The following is a 19,385-nucleotide window of genomic DNA, read 5'->3' on the forward strand; positions in this document are numbered from 1 at the left end:
ATATTCGTTTCAAACCCAAAGTCATTTCTAGATCCCTCTCTCACCCACTTCTTGAGATCGCCGATTCGTTCGCCACCATCGCGAAGTAATTTTGACCAGCAGTTAAGCTTAATAGCCAATATTCTCATCACAAACATATAACATAGAAACGATTGAGACATTGAGTATGCTCCGGTGTATGGGGTGAATTTTTAATTCAGAAAAGTGAGTGGAGCAGGCACTTATGTTGGTAACAACAAGATATGAAGTGAGTAGAAAAGTGCCAGAAGACAATAGAGAATAAAAAATTTTTTCGCGGCGGTGGTGGGGTTTGAACCTGCGACTTTATTGGTACGACAACTCCGCCTGGCAGGTGAGAGCGTGGCTCTACCGTGTGAGCTATCCACGAACACAAAAATATTCGTTTCAAACCCAAAGTCATTTCTAGATCCCTCTCTCACCCACTTCTTGAGATCGCCGATTCGTTCGCCACCATCGCGAAGTAATTTTGACCAGCAGTTAAGCTTAATAGCCAATATTCTCATCACAAACATATAACATAGAAACGATTGAGACATTGAGTATGCTCCGGTGTATGGGGTGAATTTTTAATTCAGAAAAGTGAGTGGAGCAGGCACTTATGTTGGTAACAACAAGATATGAAGTGAGTAGAAAAGTGCCAGAAGACAATAGAGAATAAAAATTTTTTTCGCGGCGGTGGTGGGGTTTGAACCTGCGACTTTATTGGTACGACAACTCCGCCTGGCAGGTGAGAGCGTGGCTCTACCGTGTGAGCTATCCACGAACACAAAAATATTCGTTTCAAACCCAAAGTCATTTCTAGATCCCTCTCTCACCCACTTCTTGAGATCGCCGATTCGTTCGCCACCATCGCGAAGTAATTTTGACCAGCAGTTAAGCTTAATAGCCAATATTCTCATCACAAACATATAACATAGAAACGATTGAGACATTGAGTATGCTCCGGTGTATGGGGTGAATTTTTAATTCAGAAAAGTGAGTGGAGCAGGCACTTATGTTGGTAACAACAAGATATGAAGTGAGTAGAAAAGTGCCAGAAGACAATAGAGAATAAAAATTTTTTTTTCTCTATTGTCTTCTGGCACTTTTCTACTCACTTCATATCTTGTTGTTACCAACATAAGTGCCTGCTCCACTCACTTTTCTGAATTAAAAATTCACCCCATACACCGGAGCATACTCAATGTCTCAATCGTTTCTATGTTATATGTTTGTGATGAGAATATTGGCTATTAAGCTTAACTGCTGGTCAAAATTACTTCGCGATGGTGGCGAACGAATCGGCGATCTCAAGAAGTGGGTGAGAGAGGGATCTAGAAATGACTTTGGGTTTGAAACGAATATTTTTGTGTTCGTGGATAGCTCACACGGTAGAGCCACGCTCTCACCTGCCAGGCGGAGTTGTCGTACCAATAAAGTCGCAGGTTCAAACCCCACCACCGCCGCGAAAAAAATTTTTATTCTCTATTGTCTTCTGGCACTTTTCTACTCACTTCATATCTTGTTGTATACAAGGAATGTCGCTATAACGGATGTCGTTACATCGGGGTTGCACTGTAATTCTTTCTTGTTTCTGATCAAAGCTTGAAAAAAAAGCTTTCATGTCAACACAATTCCACTGTCCCTCTGATCCCGACTAGGTCGGACGCGCAAAGCTTGTTAACTGACATCAAAGGATTTCCTGACACGACAGACTAATTGACTCAGCACTCGCTGTCTGCATCATAAGGTGTGAAACGTGATGGCAGTCCACCAAATGCAGTGTGTTTGTTTACTTTGTCTGACCATTTAATTGCGAATATCTACCTATGCATTGCTTATCTCTACCGGGCAATGAACAATAAGAAAGGATTACAGAGATGACTCGCATCTCATCTATTTATTGATCTATACAGTCCCTTTCCACATTGATACACTCAAAAGGCAACTGAACTGTCACCAACTCAAGGCACGTCTTTCTCCTCTTCAGAAGGCTCACTCTCAAGATGGAAACGTCGACAGAATGTTGTGTTTAAAAAAAGAAGATAACGAAAAACACGATGCTGATGTCTCTTTTGCCAGCCAATGGAGTGATGAAGTTTTGAAACAACTTCTTCAGCAGCACGGCTCTATTGACATTTACAACGCAGATGAGACGGGGCTTTACTATCGTCGATTCCCTGATAAAGACCTTTTCTTCATGCAAGATGAACTCAGTGGTGGAAAAGAGGCGAAACAACAAATCACATGAATAAGAAAAGAATTTTTTTTAAAAAATACAAACCAAAAAAACAAAACAAAAGAAAAAGAAAAAAAGAACGCTTCTAATGACAGTCTTAGGCCCATAGAAAACTCAGAGGGGAAGGTCCGACATGAATGGCAAATGAAAGTTGTGCTTTATCTCTCTCCTTACCAGCCATTTTCACGATTTTGACCAAAACTTCACACCCAACTAACACAAAAATATATTTTTTATCACTCAGACACTACAGCAGTAGAGTTCTTGCGGTACATAATTTCTTCAGAGAAACACGCTCTACAACACACTGTTCATTTTCTTTAAATTTTATGATGTATACAAAGGAAATTTGAATAAGAAAAATGTTGGTTGTATTGTAACGAATGTGACGATTTTCTATTAGTTGGTAAGAAGAGGGTTAATGCTATTTTTATCTTCTCTGCTTAATCGCACACTCCGCTTAATCGACACACTAACCTGAACTCCTGAGGGTGTGCGATTAACTCACTCAACCCTAACACCGACTATATCCGTGGTTTACCTGGGTTACTTTTACCCCATTCCTATTTATTACATTTTTCTGAGACAAACTATAGGCAAAGCTAATGTTTTTAGTTTTTACATGTTAATGTTGAATAAAACTATCTATGTACATGCTCATTTTTAATACATTTCTTCCAATTTTGAAAAGTAGCCAAAAACTCTAGGGGTTAAGCGGAGTCGACTGTATTTTCACGATCCCAGGCTTCAGGCAGCCCTTACCGTTCTCTGCTCTAAGTTGGATGTCTAAAATTTCAAACTTGAGCTTTTCTATAGTGCAGTATCCACATGACGTTCTCAAAGCGGTTTACAGTAGGTCCCTGGCCAACAGCAACACCTAACATGTAGGAAGTGACATGACGCCTGTTAGGCGATATTGCACTTTTTTTTTCGGACAGAGACAGCTCTGCTAATGACCAGGTACTCATTTTACACCTAAGTACAGTGAGAGAATGTAAGTAAAGAGCCTTTTCCACCATGCTTGAAGCTTGAACTCAGGACCTTCCAATCCGAAAGTGAGTGTCAAACCACAAGACCACATAGCCGATGTCTACATTGGTTTACCTGATTAGGGTCCTACACTCTTGACATTGATGGATTGCTTTCTTTCAAGCACCTGGAGCATCGTCTCACTGTGCTAGGTACCCAGAACTTATTCTTTCTGATTTTTTCCCCCTTTTTTCCAAAGCTCAAAAGTGACCCATCGAGTCAAAAAGACTGTAAAACTGGCCAGAAATAATATTCTCAATAAAACAAAATCTCACCCCGAGTTTTGACCTCCCATGGTGGGCAGGATATTACTTGCTATGTCTTCTATCCTCTTATATTATCTGTTTTCAAATTTGCTTTCTGTTTTTGTCTTGGAATGAGATTGCTGGGGTTTTTTCCTCACCCTTGCCAGAGACATAGGTGAGAGGGAAACAGTCAAATGTTTAGTATTAGTTTTGAGAGATAATTTTTTCCTTCTAAATCATCTCTCTGTTATGTATTGTTATTCTGTATTCTGTTTTGGATATATATTCTGTAAACATTTGAGTGTATTCCTCTTAGTTCCTGTGCTGGTGTCTAGCTGCGACTTTTAGGTGATCTCAAACTAAGTACATTGGTGGTATGCTCTTGGAATCTACATCTTTTCCCTATTTAAACAATTCCCCTGTGTCTTAACTTTTTCTGGTGTCATTTCAATTGTACATCTATAATTATTTTGACTATCCCATTTTCTTTCTGTTTACTGTCGCTGAAATGACCAAAATGTGTCGCAAGTGCCGTAAAGCCCTTAAAAACAAATAAAAACACCACCCCGAGTCTCATAAGTGTCAGTGCGTGACATAATCAGTCGGGAGGTGAAAATTTTGGATTTGCATTTTTTCTCTCTCCATTTTCTGAAGGAATAAGGTCCCTAGAGCATTTTAATCTTTATTTGAAGTCAATCGGGTGATTTTTCATCAAGTTATGGTCAGATGTATGGGAAAGGTACCAGCAACTTTTCTCAATTAATTTCATACTTTTTCAACTGGACTAGCTGTAGAAAAATGTTTAGAAGTGAAATTAAACTTTGATATTTTCCGAAGATGTACAAAAAGGGTTAATCTGATCATTTATGACAAGAACTCATTTTTTTTTTATAAACTGTCCTTCTAACTTAACTTGGCCAATATCTCAGTTCAATCATTTTCACTATCTGACTGATTATATTCTATATATGTCAATCACTGTAACATATTTTCGACTATAAATTACATTTTAAGCACCGAAATTATCCCGTTTTGAGGTCGTCGAACACAAAAGATGATTAGGAAACCATTATGAAATTCACAATTAAATAGAATGTGATGTTCGCTCTTGCAGCTGAGACAAAGATGCTGAAATTTATACAATGGAAACCATTTATAACAGGCCCGGTTATAACAGGGATCGGGTATAACAGGGATTTTTCAAATCCCGTTTTTTACCTCTCTTTGTCTCTATTAAAAATTATCGGTTATAGCATGGCCTCACTTGAACCAAATCGGCTATAATAGGGACAATGCCTTTTCACACGGGAACAATCAAAAAGGAAAACTGCTAAATTTTAGGCCTTGTCGCACGGGGAGGAACATAGATAACACAGGACTAGATACGACAACAGGGGGAATACGTCATCAAAAGTGGCTAGTGAGAGATCGAGCGCCGCCATTTTATTTTTTTATGAAACCAGGGACGCTGTGCGATTAACTTTCTATATTAATTACTTTGATTGAGCTCGATTAACCTTGATTTGTGGACGGAAAATAGAAAAAAAGTCCAGATTTATGATGATAAACTAAATTAGATATTATATTAAACTACACTGTTATTTGTACATTTTAGGCTTATCAGGAAGTCAAGACAGACTTCAATCAAGGATTTCTTTTAAAAACAATGACTATGATAAGGTCCCATTCAATATCCCCTTTTAAATAATAATTATATAATATTATATTCATTTTTAACAATTTTTGTCTGACTAAGGAGGGATAGTACCTTTGGGTGGGGGGCACATGCCTGAAGCCAACTGGCTCCCACTTGTCTTTTATTTCATTGATGAATAATAAAGTTGGAAATAAATTTTTAAAAAGGGAAAAAAAGTTATATCTAGATCTATACATGTATTATAATGTACATTGCGCACCATCCCTGTCGCATGCAGGTTTTTTTGGCAAGGGAGGTAATCGATGTATTAGATCACTCGAAAAAGTCAATTATGTGCTTATTTTCCCTTGTATTTCTGATGTAACAGGGATCCCACCATCCCTGTTATATCAGGTTTCCACTGTACTGACCACTGACAATATTGAACCTGCTTATCATACCACTGACGGCCCAGCATCGTACGGAATGGCGACTATATTGAAAAGTGATATTATACCATCCTCTCCAGTGAAGAGTAAGTTCTCGTTTGGTGTAAGATTCATGCGCCTGGCTCAATTTTTGATGACGGTATGGTCTTGTAGTTTTAATGTGCCATCTAATGCCTTATTGTTTATTATTATTATTATCATTATTATTATTATTATTATTATTATTATTATTATTAGTATTATTATTATTATTATTATTATTCTATTAAGTTTTCAATTTTAATGTAGAAGGAACGAAATTGACGCATTCAGCTCTTTGTTATTGTTTTTAGACAGTCATTTTACTTATTAGTTCTCACTAAATTCTATCTATCAGACTATAAACGTTTAAGATTACACATAGTTTTGTGTGTTCGTACTTTATATCTGGATGGCGGATGTTGTGAGTATTTTAACTAACCGCATAGCATTAATTTCTCTCTTGGTGAGATGTAGCATGCCTTTGTGGGGCTTGTGTACACATTGATAAAATGCTTTTGAAGTACAAGTGTGTTCCCTGCTAGAAATAGTCCACCCAATATTGTCGGTCATTATGTTAGTTTACTCTTTTAAAATAATTATACGTATTTATCTTTTTTTTAATTTTATTTTTGAATATTTTTTTTAATCTATACATTTTGTTATATATATATATATATATATATATATATATATATATATATATATATATATATATATATATATATATATATATATATATATATATATATTATTTAAAATATTTACCACAATGTTTGGGGCAGTCTACATCGATGTTTCAGGCTTAATTTGCCATCTTCAGGACTGAGTTGTTTTGTTGACTGTTGTTGTTTCTTGAAGTGGTTCCGGTTTGAAGTTAATTAAGAGGAATTTGCGCCGATGGGGACACTTTCCGTAGATCTCATTTTTCATGTTGAGTGTGGCTTCATGAGGTTGTTTGATTATGGTATATTTTTCTTCCAGGCATAAGCTAGGACTAACAGAAAATAATTTCAAAACAAGATACAACCTCCACACCTCAACATTTAGAAACACTAACAAAAAAACATCCACAAAACTCAGCGAACATATTTGGAAATTAAAAGACAACAAAATAGACCACAACATTTCATGGAAAATTTTATCTAAAGCAACAGGATACACACCAACATCAAAACAATGTAGCTTATGCCTGGAAGAAAAATATACCATAATCAAACAACCTCATGAAGCCACACTCAACATGAAAAATGAGATCTACGGAAAGTGTCCCCATCGGCGCAAATTCCTCTTAATTAACTTCAAACCGGAACCACTTCAAGAAACAACAACAGTCAACAAAACAACTCAGTCCTGAAGATGGCAAATTAAGCCTGAAACATCGATGTAGACTGCCCCAAACATTGTGGTAAATATTTTAAATAATAATTCGCTCCATTACTACATGTCGAGCACTTTTCGTACCATATTTGTATCAAACACGATTCAATATATATATATATATATATATATATATATATATATATATATATATATATATATATATATATATTATATATTAATTATATGCTTATCATTTTATGGATACTTCATAATCGACGTGCACTTATTTGTAGGTCTGATAACTTTTTTTTTTAATGAGGCAAAATGTTGTCCATTACAACATTGTTGAAATAGGCCCATAATTGGGTTCGGATGTTAGACCTGCATATATGTGCATGTCGTTCAAAATCAATCGATTTAGATACAGACATTGAAATAATATAAAGTCTGCAGTTATTTTTAAAAGAAAAAATATCGAAATAAATAGATTTTAGTAAATACACACAAAAATGAATAAATTATGATTGATATGTGATAAAGATTGAAAGGAAACTAATCGGATACAAAATATGACTAATTGCAAAAAAAATAAAAATAATATGACTAAGTATCCCTGATACTACACTCATTAAAAATGGGAAAGGGAAAATGGGGGGGGGGGGGGGGGTATAGTATATTTGTACGTACTCAGATAAGACTTTTCCATGCTTTTACAATCTTTGGCCCTATTATCATTATGGTTGGTCCTTCTATGGGCTTGTATACTTCATTTTCATTTAACCTTTCTATTTCTTCTATCCTCCAATAGCATTTGATTCGTACAACTTCGTGTCTTGCTTCTTTTTCAGGGATGACTTGACCATTTAGATGGGAAATAAAGAGCACATACTAAAAAAATGAGAAAAATAACACAGTAGCTTCCCTTGTTATTCTTATCGAAGCCTATTCTTGGTAATTTTAATGGCCTCATAAAAACAGTAAATACAATGACAATACAGGTGCTGTTGTTAGGTCCGGGTCACATCAAATAGATCTGTGCTATAGGCCGAAGAATCCAAGAATTTATCAGCGATTTGTATAGGGAACATGGTTGCATCAGAGATTAGTTCCTTCGAGAAAAGCGCAAGATACTGTATAGAAAGGAGAAGAAAAAAAACGTGAAGACGAGTGTTCCTGAAAGAAGAGGAAGACGTCTTTTCTTAGCACATTTCTCTTGCTGTTAGGATCCTCGCTAGCAAAAGGTAAGTAAAGAGAGTTTAGAATTTGTGTGAATTTATGTTAAACTGAGAATGAAAAGAAAGAGGGTCAACAATTCATTGATCATTGAGAGAGTCTCTTCTTCCAACTCAAAACTTCCCCCTCCACCTCCAGATCCAAAGCTTGCCAGCGGTAAGAAAAGGGGGCACTTTCGGAAAGATGTGGTTCCTGTCAAGTGGAGTAATTTTGTCGCTGTTCTGCTAGCCAGATGCGGGTGTTTTCAAAGAAACATTGGGACTTTCGACAAGACGCGGTCCCTGTTGAGCGGAGTTATTTTAACCTACTTTCAATGATTTAACTTTCAACCAGGTTATGAAAATGAAAGTATTGCAGTATTGTATGATTCTTATCCTTTAGGTTGGATGACCTCAAGTTTTGGAAGATCCTAGCTTTGACACTCGTCAATCATAATGAAAAATTGACTGGGAATTAGGAGCCCTTCCCCTTTCCTGGGAATGAAACATTTAAAAATGCCCCATCTTTCTCTCTTCCAGTAGAAAAAAATCATGTTTCAACCTGGTTGCTAGGCAAACTTTTGGTAATAATAATCCACTTTGGCAGGGACCATGTTTTTCCAAAAGTGTTGCAAAGAAAGTTTAAAAGTAGAAAATATTTTATATTAAGCTAAAACTATTGATTCGAATCAGTTTTTATTAACAGAAAGAATGTCAACAAAATTGTTCAACTCTTCCTCCAATCTATTACTTCTCCTTCTCCACATCTTCATTGCCTCCTTCTCCTTGATTTGATTGTGACATAATAACGTTGTTGATTGTGAACCAACAAAACGCTGGTCTCCATTTATAAACACTCGGCCTACAAGCATGATCTGACAAAAAGTACAATCGAGCTCGGAAATCTCAAACAAGTCGGGACCGGACCTATTTTTTGAGATTTCCGTATTTTAGAGCTTTCCATGTTGAGTATTGTACAGAGGATAATAGGGAGCTAAATGTTGGTGGTCTTGATAAAAGTCATATTATAATGATTACTCTCCATTATTGTGAACTCTGTCAAAAGTCAAGAGTGAGACAATTCAATTTCCTTTTTTCGGTCATCTTTTACCTTTACAAAATCAAGAAGAGAGTTTTCACTGGTGTTGCATTAAGTGCGTCTTGTCTTGTTCAATGACAGAAACGGAATGACAATTCCCACTGCTTGTGCTTAATAAAAAGACAAAGCCAGCATAACTCATTGTGTACCCGATGTCATAACCTACGAATCAGGTTTAATACCCTCACCTTCTTCCCTCTTACCCATAGCAGGCTAAAGAGAGAGGGCATTGCTCTCACACAAAAATCTATGTAATAGATGATAATGCTCTCACCCCACCTTCCCCACCCCTAATTGTTTGTATCATTTTAATACATAACAGTTAACAATCTAAGGCAATGACTGCCTTGCTAGTCTCCTGATCCAAGGATACTGGTCATTTTGCTATAGTGCTGGTACAAGAAGTTGATGGAGTGGTGGGTGGTATGCATAAGACGCATACGGTCAAACATGCTTCGTGATTCCTCCTCAGTTCAGCATGCACACACATACACACATGTTAATATATATGCCACACACACACATGCGTAACACACAAACTGGCACTTAGCGCTATGGGGAGAGCGATAGCATCTTTCATTTCCGTTAAACACAAACAATTCACGAGAAAAAAAATTTCAACAGCCTGCAAGGGAATATCCAGTTTGTTCGAGATTTGAGATTTCCGTGTTGGCCCTGGAAAGTGTTAGAGATTTTCATGTTGCCAATGCTAACAAAATAGAGGGATTAAAATGGGGAATTGCACCGAGTTTGAGATTTCCATGCTCGAGTGTAATAAGCACGCTCAGGGCATGAAACAGAATTTTTAATAAATAAATTTACCCCTTGCTTATAAGCATGCTCAATTTTCTGACCGCTACCTATAAATCACAAATTAAAAATATAAAGTGAATAAATAACTAAAAGGAAAAATACTGTAATTTTATTTTTTTATTAATACAAAAGATTGACAAACAGGGTTAACAGAAACTATCAAAATGCTTTTTGAAACACATGGTTATTCCATCATTTCTTCTCGGTGGTGAAAAACACTATGGAAATCATTATAAAATCTTAAATGATAACAATAGGCAGGCATTAAAATGGTACAAGGGGGGAGGGGGGGATGGATTGGCAAGTTGTGTACTTGTAGCGACATTTGCACTGTGCTGGGTAAGGAAAGGGAGGACACAGACTCACTAGATGTGGTCATAATCAATCATTGATCAAGACAGTATTTTGATTACTTGTTTACAAACGTGTTAAACATGCTTATGTTGTGAGACATGAGGACAAGGTTTTCATCTGTACTCTTTGTTGGTGACTTTCTTGATTTCAGGCATCAGTCTGTCGACAAGTCTATTATGTGCTGCCTGCTCTCTGCATCAACAACCTCCTCCGATGTTAAACAAGCTTATTAAAATCATAAGACTTTATATTCAACTTCTGGCCGAGAACAGAGTCTGGCCCAAACCAGTTCACAGAAATAGAGGATGACATAAACAGGTGTATCCAATCAAAGCTTTGACAAGCAGCAATCACAAATTTCCGCTAAAGGTGCTAGGGGTCACTGCCCAACAGCAACACAACATGTAGGATGAGACATGACGCCTGTCAGGAGATATTACATTTTTTTGGGGGGGCAGAGACAACCTATGATCACAGCCAGGTACTCATTGTACACCTGAGTACGGTAAGAGAATGTGAGTAAAGAGCCTTCTCCAAGGACTCAACTATGCGCCGAGTGAGGCTCGAACCCAGGACTTTCCTATCCAAAAGCGAGTGTCATACCACAAGACCGCATAGCCAATCACAAGCTTCTTTACCCCTCATCCCACACATACGAAAGAAAAGAAAGTCTATGTACCCTACACATATTAAATTGACAAGAAGGAAAAAAAGCTAAAAATTGACTTTTTAATTGACTAATGGCAGCTCCAGTCTGCAACCTGATGCATATCATTTGCATACATTTGGAAACTAATCGGAAAAGGTTATTTTACTGTAAATGAGCATTGTACATCATTAGCAGAAAAAATAATCTGAATCTGCGTATAAACATGATATGGCTATAAGCACACTGCTTGATTCTGGAGGGCCTGCTTGTTAACTGAGATCACTGCAATGACCTTAATATTGTTCTTTAACACTTTCCCTCACCTAACCGCATTTTGTGGCTTACATAACTTTCAGATTCGGGATGTAAGCGCCGCACGCGATTTTTGCTTTTTACAAAATAATGACGAATCATGCCCAAATCATGTGAGGGAGTGAAGTAGCATTTCTACTTCTCCTCGGCACAATTTACAACCAGTTTGGTTAGGTTTTGATGTGCTATTCCGGAGCCATTTTATGGCAACTCAATTTTGACAGCTATCCTGAAAATGGCATGCACGAAACATAAAAAATCTGCAGTGAGGGAAATTGTTTAAAAGAAGTGTGTAGAACACCTTGAAAGATGAGCAAAAAAGTTAATGAAGTTCTAAATTATTCCAGTTTTCTGGTGTGCATTCCGATTAGCCACTGGCAGATTGTTCTGATTAAGTGGCATTCCAATTACCGGTTTTGACTGTTATAAGTCGTCCTTCAGAGCCATAAGGCCCATGGTTTCTATTGAGTGAAACGGATAATAGCAGTGACTTGCTATCCTTTGGATAGGATGCTAGTCTATCATAAAGTACTTTCTGCCAGATCTAACAGACCCAATCTGCTTGTCAGAAAAACATTTCGACTGCACCCAGTCCCTTTGCGTGTGAAGCGAGTGCTCTACCAACCGAGTCATCGGGCCCCCTTTGACTGTAATAAGCTGACCTTTTTGTTCTTATCTTTTAAAGTAAACTATATATAATAAAATAAAGTTTCAATAAATTACAAACATTGTTATGCTCTCTACAAAAGTTATATGGCATAATGTGACAGATGGAGGTCATAGTTGCCTTTTTCTCAGTGATAATTAACAAATTGACTTCAAAAATTGAGTATAATTGCATCCCATTTTTCGTCTTTCACATGGCAAGGCCATCATGTTATAAAAGGCCATATCGTATATGGCCATGAAGAAGCTTACATGCAAGAAATTGATTGGTTTGTGTCTTGGTGTGATCTAGTGCTCAATAAAGACAAGAAAACTAGTAATTGACTTTAGGAGAGGGAAGGAGCCATGTGTGACTATGTGGTCTTGTGGTGTGACACTCGCTTTCAGACTTCAATCATCGCTCGGCGCATTGTTGAGTCCTTGGAAAAGGCTCTTTACTCACATTCTCTCACCGTACTCAGGTGTAAAATGAGTCTTTGGTTGTTAACAGCTTTGTGTCTGCCTTCCATGTTGCATATTACTGTCCATAAGGGACCCTTTGTAAAATGCTTTAAGCACGTTGAGTGGATATTGTGATATATATATATAAAGCTCAATCTCAATAGAGCCATTAAAACTAAAGGACCAATCAGTCCAGTGAGTTCCTCACTACAAATACCTTGGTGTAATGAACACAGTTAAGAATTAATAGAACCCTCTTGTATTTCATATAACAACTATTGAAAATATTATCTATTTGTGTATGTGTGTGTGTGTGTGTGTGGCAGCATGGGAATGCAATTGTTCAATGGTGGATAGAAATATAATAGGTCATCTTTTCAATAACAACAAAAATTCGTTAAACACTGTTTAAATGATGTCAATAATAGGTATCATTTATTTGAGATTTTCTTTTTTTATGAGAAAGATTATTATAATATGAGATGATTGCATTGTTATGACCTTAATTACTATTTCAAGGAGGAGTGGCCAACCCTTTTTTTATTACTCGTACTCGACTCGTACTTAAACAAAATAAAACAACTGCTTCCCCCTCCCCCCCCCCCATCTCACACGCGCGCACACACACACACACACACACACACACACACACACACACACACACATACAAAACTGAAAATGTAGAGACAGCGCAAATAATTTCTGCCATCAAGCATTTGGCCATTTAATAACACGCAATACTGTAATCATGTTTATATTTAGTTTCGATTTTTGCTACCGTATTGCAAATATTAACTTACTAACTTATCAATTTTATCTATTTGGTCTTCCCTTGCAACAATGATTTTATCAATATTCAGTCTCAAAATTATTCATATAATAATAGACGCAAGAGGTGAGAGCATTGAAAAAAATACATGTATATATGTGCATGTGTGTTTGTGTGTGTAAGTGATAGGAACACTTTCTCAAACTTTCAAATTAGGCTGGTCATAATTGATTTTCTCTTTGTTGCCAGCCATTCCGCAAATTTGCATATTTTTTTCTGACGGTTTTTATTTTCTACATAAATTGTTCTTAAATCATGAAATATTTTTGCCTTAGTCAAGAACACCTACACCAGGTACAGGTGTCTTTGGCCTTAGTTTAAACACCTGTTCTGTTTGGACTTTAGGGTCAGAGCGATATGACTTTTATCTGTTATTTTCTCGAATCATACCTAGCAGGCGAAGCTCTCAATATGGCTGGTAAGTGCTAAGCTGATAAGTTGGGTTTTTTGTGGGGTTTTTTTTTTTTTTTTCTTACCTTTTTATCTTTGGGAAAAATGGAGCAAATGATCAGCTTTTTCAATCAAAAACGGTAATGGTGGTTTTGACATCAATGTGTTTGGTGATCGTTTTATCAGTGATACTGGGTGAAGTCTTTTAAACTCTCTAAGTCCTGCGAAGGAAACAAATAATTTTTGGTATTTACTAAAACGAAAGTGCATTGCAGTATACAGGAAATATGTTGTTTTTTTAAGTTAGAATTATCTGACCCTATGCAAATCTGTAGTCAGGTTGCGTCACATAATATACATTAAACTGTTGAACATTCCCAAAACACTTATTTTTCTTTCGTAAGGTTAGATTGGCACACACACACTTTTAAAATAGAATGATTTTTAAATTATATATTCTTGGTGTTTGTTGCTTTTGGGCGTAACCTTTACCCTCAATTTTACTACATTCAGCAAGCTAACTGATGAGTGAATCCGTCGTTTCCGTTGCCCTCCATTTAACCACATTCAGCAAACTAGCACTAACTGATGGGTCAATTCGTGGTTACATTTACCCTCAATAATTTAATCACATTCACCAAACTAACTGATGGGTCAATCCCTGGTTACATGTACCCTCAATAATTTAATCACATTCACCAAACTAACTGATGGGTCAATCCATTTCTCCTCTGCTTTCAATTTAAACACATTCAACAAACTAACAGATGGGGTCAATTCCATTGTTACATTTACCCTCAATTTAACCAAATTCAGTCCTCCAAACGAGGGAGTTAAGCATGGTGCCAACAACCCTGTCTTGTAAAAAAGACAGTTACATACGCGTCGACGAATAATCACTACCTTTACGGCGAGGGAAGGGATGAGGCTTCAATATAGGTTAGGAGTTGATGACGTCGTGTAGTGAAAGCCGAAATGAAGCTACAAGGCTGACCAGGCACATATACTAGATAGCAGCTTGGATTACCAGAACTATGGATGAAGCGGGAAGAGCAACTCAAATAGCAAAATAGATTAAAGAATATAAGATCTCGATTCTTGGATTATCAGAAGTACGATGGAAACAGACTGGAGACACAAGATTGGCGTCTGGAGAGTATAGATAGTTCGAAGATGACGTCACTCAGGTCTTTGTTATTGTTTTTTTTTTTTTTTTTTTTGACATCCGCGTTTATGAGTAATGCTCACTGAACTGTATTAACCTGACTATAAACGTTCATGGATACACACAGTTTTGTGTGTTGGTCCGTTATACTTCCGGATGGCAATGTTATGAGCTTCTTAGCCAAGCGCATACTATCTATACATTGTACTCCGGGCATGTGGAAGAGGATACACACCACACAGAAGTAGTAACACCGGTGATGACACCTGAAGCGAGACGCTCCCTCCTTAGATGGGAACCAGTCAATGCAAGAATCATGACTGCGCTTTTTTTCAAGAAATAAACCAGACATTAGGCTCAATACTATTCAATGCTATGTCCCAACCAATGAAGCAGATGATGATAATAAATGGGAATTCTATCAACAGTTACAAGTTATAATGGGAGATTTCAATGCCGATATTGACAATGATAACACTGGGTACGAGGATATACTTATAATGGGCGCTCATGCAATGGGACAGGTAAATGACAACGGTGAAAGGTTTTTGGACTTGTGTGCCCTCAATCAATTTGTCATAGGAGGTAGCATCTTCCCCCACAAGGATATTCATAAAGCCAAGTAGAGATCACCAGACATGTAACAGAAATTCAGATTGATCACGTTTGTATCAACAACAACTTTAGAAAAACTTGCCATGATATAGGGGCCGATGCACCCTCAGATCACCATCTTATCGTTAGCTACAAGAAACTACACCTGAAAAAATACCATATCACCAAGAATGATAGAAAAAGATACAATGTGCAGTTCTTCAAGGATAAAGAGATAAAAACAGCTTTAGACTTTCCAACAGTTACAATGTGCTTCAAGATGAAAATGTTTGCAATGAGCTTGAAGCAGAGGTGAAATGGCAACAATGTAAATAAATGCTAAAGGAGACAAGTAAGGAAATACCGGGAATTCGGAGAAATGAGAACACAGATTGGATATCATCAGATAAATCAAGAAAATAGATGAAAGAAAAGAAACCAAAGGCAAATCGAATACAGCCAAAATACAAGCAGCGAAATCAAAAGTCCAGGAGGAATATACCCCAAAAAATAAAGAAGTAAAAAGACTCATCAGGAAAGATAAAAAAGACTATATTGAAGAAATGGCGAAACAGTCAGAGATCGATGCAGGAAAAGGTAACATGAGAAACTTGCCTTTTCACAAATTAATTAGCTAATAATTTCCAACAAACAAATAAGCCGATTAGAGACAAACAAGGAAATATACTTGAAACATCAGAAGAGCAGCAAAGAAGATGGGCGGAGAATTTTTCCGAACTTCTTAACAGACAAGCCTCAGACAATTTTGAAAACAAACCGCTGGCTAAAGAGATGTCAATTAAATGTGAAAGACCCTCAAAAACTAAGATTAGGAAAGCTATATCGACACTTAAAGATGGAAAAGCAGCCGATACTTCAATTGATATGCTACATGAGAAATTCGTCCAAATATGGGAAAAGGATCAAATTTCAAAGGATTGGAAAGAAGGGATCATTGTTAAGATACCCAAAAAAGGTGATCTCACCAATTGTAACAATTTCAGAGGCATCATGTTATAATCAGTCCCAGGAAAAGTATTAAAAAGAGGAAGAGAATACAGCTAGCATTTGACCCCAAATTAAGAGACCAACAGGCAGGTTTTCGTCAGAATAGATCATGTGTGGACCAAATTGCCACCCTTAGAATCACAGTAGAACAATCAATTGAATGGTATTCACCACTATACATAAAATTTATTGACTTCGAAAAAGCGTTTAATAGTCTGGACAGATAAGCTCTATGGAAGCTCCTTAAACACTACGGCATCCCAGACAAAATCGCCACAATAATCAAAAACACATATATAAAGGCATGACATGCAGGATACTTCATGGAGGAGAGCTATCTGACTGTTTTGAAGTCAAGATGGGGGGGGGGGGGGGTAAGACAGGGATGCCTTCTGTCGGCAATGCTTTTCTTGTTAGCAATGGACTGGATTATGAAATCCACCACAGAAGTAAATAAACAAAGGAATCCAATGGAGTCTCTTGACGCAGCTATATTATCTTGACTTTGCTGATGATCTTGCTCTTCTATCACACAATTTCAAGCAATTGCAAAACGAAACGAATAGACTACAAGATTTATCCTTCATCACAGGACTAAATATCAATATCAAGAAAACTAAACTATTGAACATAAATACTACCGTACTATTATCGAGAAACTAGTGATTGATGACAGTCCCATTAATGAGGTCTAGGCCTTTACATATCTTGGTAGCATAGTAGATAAAAAAAGGGAAGGACAGAGAGATATGTTACAGCTAGGATAGGTAAAGCAAGAGCAGCCTTTATCATTAGCATGTTGAAAAAAATAGGGTCTTCTTGAGAAATACGAAGGAAAACAAAGATTAACATTTTCAACACCAATATGAAATCGGTGTAGCTATATGGCTCAGAATCATGGCGCTTGAATAAGAACACATGCCATAAAATACAGTCTTTCATCAACAACTGTATGAGTAGAATACTTCAAATTAAATGGCATGTCACAACTAGAAATCCAGATCTATGGGAAAAGACAGACAAGAAGAAATAGAAGTAGAAATCAAGAGGAGATGGAAATGGCTTGGCAACAATCAAAAAATTAATAAATACGTAATTGTCACAGTAAAGGTTGTTCACAATTATCTTATTAAATTTTATTTTATTAAGAACTGAATTCATCTCACTCCAGTTATATTTCGGTAGGCTTAGATAAACTTTACCTTCTAATATTAGATCGTCTTTCCTTTTATAGCATTCCCTCGAATTAATTTCTAATTAGTGAATACTTTTCGTTCTACATTCTGTCACGTAGCCACTTATTATAAAAGCTGATAGGTCTAACATTTGACACTCACTTTCTCTCCACAATCTATGCCGGACGGCCAGTCACTCTATTCCTATATATATATTGTAAGATTTTTATCTTCTGGGACTTTGTAGATATTATATCTACACCATTAAGACGCCGGAGCTTTTAACTTTGATTGTATAATCTTCAAGGATCAAACCCAAGCCCGCTGTACTACACTATAACCTCTTACCAATTGCCTGGAAGTGGAATTTTACGAGTCCAATCCTGTTATCAGAGGAATAGATCATCCAAGCCCATCAACTGCCTGGAAATGTAAACTTATGAACCTGATATATTATCATAAGTTACGTAAAGTATTCATATCTCTATTTGTAACTACCACGATCACTGTTTATCTCTTTTAATTAAATTTCATCATTATTTTTATTTCATTGTAAACAAATCGTTAATTGTTTTTCATTTATAGTAACTAGTAAATTCTGGGGCCTCATTCTACATAGATCTTTATGCATAGTCGAGTAGCTCTTTACTCACTTGAGACCATGACATTTTGGAGGGGACACATATAAAGAATTGAATTTATTTAGTTACATATATCTATTTCATCTAACTTTAAAGTTTAAATTGTAAAACTCTTAATTGCCCCACTTGATCATATTTTAATTGAACTCCCTATTTACAGGATTAATTTTTTTTTCTCTTTTTCATTTCTTCATTTAAATGGAATAGCAATTTATCCATTCATTCTTTCATTCAAATTGAATAACATTTTATTGATTCATTCCTTCATTCATTTATTCATTTATAAATTATTCATTCATTCATTGTTCATTCATTTATTTATTCATTCATTCATTCATCCATTCATTCGTTTATTCACTCATTTATCCAATCATTCATACATTAATTCCTCCCTTCATTCTTTCATTCATACATTATCCATTCATTCATTCATCTATTCACTCAGTTTTTCATTCATTCATTCATTCCTTGTCCACTTTGTTATTATATCACTCATTTCATTTTGTTGTTTGCCTCATTCATGAATTGTTTTCAATATGTTTACATTCCATAACGATTCATTCACCTACCATCCAATCACTCAGTGTTGTGAACACATTTTGTAACTATTGTAAATCTTACGATATTTTATTGTTTTGTATTTCAGACATCACTGTTAAACACTCTTCAATGCCTAATTACAATTGTTGAACAACCATTGAACAAGAGAGAGGTCCCAGCCACGAACTGAGTTGGTGAATATATCCTTCATTATTCTCTTTTACATGAGTTGGGCATCACATAGTAACTATAGACATCGTGATTTGTTTTGCATGGTGATTTGTTTTAAATGCATTTTTGGCATATTACTGTTACCGAAAACCACTTATATATTATGTTCTGAAAAGTGAGTCTTTAAAAACTAAATAATAATAAAAGGAGTCTACTAGCCGTCGTGTTATATTTAGTGATAGATAACTTGGGATTATTTTGGCATCCTATTATTGTTATCACACTCTAGTATATTAGCGTCATTGCGAATAATTGTACACAAACTAACGACGAGTCACACACATTGGTGATACATTTTTCGTAGTAACATAGTTTAGAGTACACGCGA

General features: G+C 36.3%; 1 protein-coding gene across 2 annotated transcripts in view; it reads left to right on the plus strand.

Moving 5' to 3' along the window:
- The first annotated feature begins 7,883 nt into the window (after positions 1–7,883).
- LOC144978407 (adenosine deaminase AGSA-like) overlaps positions 7,884–19,385 on the plus strand; it is a 77,738-nt gene continuing 66,236 nt past the window's right edge. The window contains exon 1 of one of the 2 annotated variants that reach the window (XM_078924404.1): positions 7,884–8,180. The gene's annotated coding sequence lies outside the window, so the exon portion shown is untranslated. Of the gene's footprint in view, positions 8,181–10,567; positions 10,735–19,385 lie in introns of those variants that run through there. The other variant, XM_078924408.1, reaches the window with a different exon arrangement.

This window comes from Berghia stephanieae, chromosome 8 (genome assembly GCF_034508935.2).
Source record: "Berghia stephanieae isolate SIO BIC M18660-M18661 chromosome 8, UCSD_Bste_1.3, whole genome shotgun sequence".
Lineage (NCBI taxonomy): Eukaryota > Metazoa > Mollusca > Gastropoda > Nudibranchia > Aeolidiidae > Berghia > Berghia stephanieae.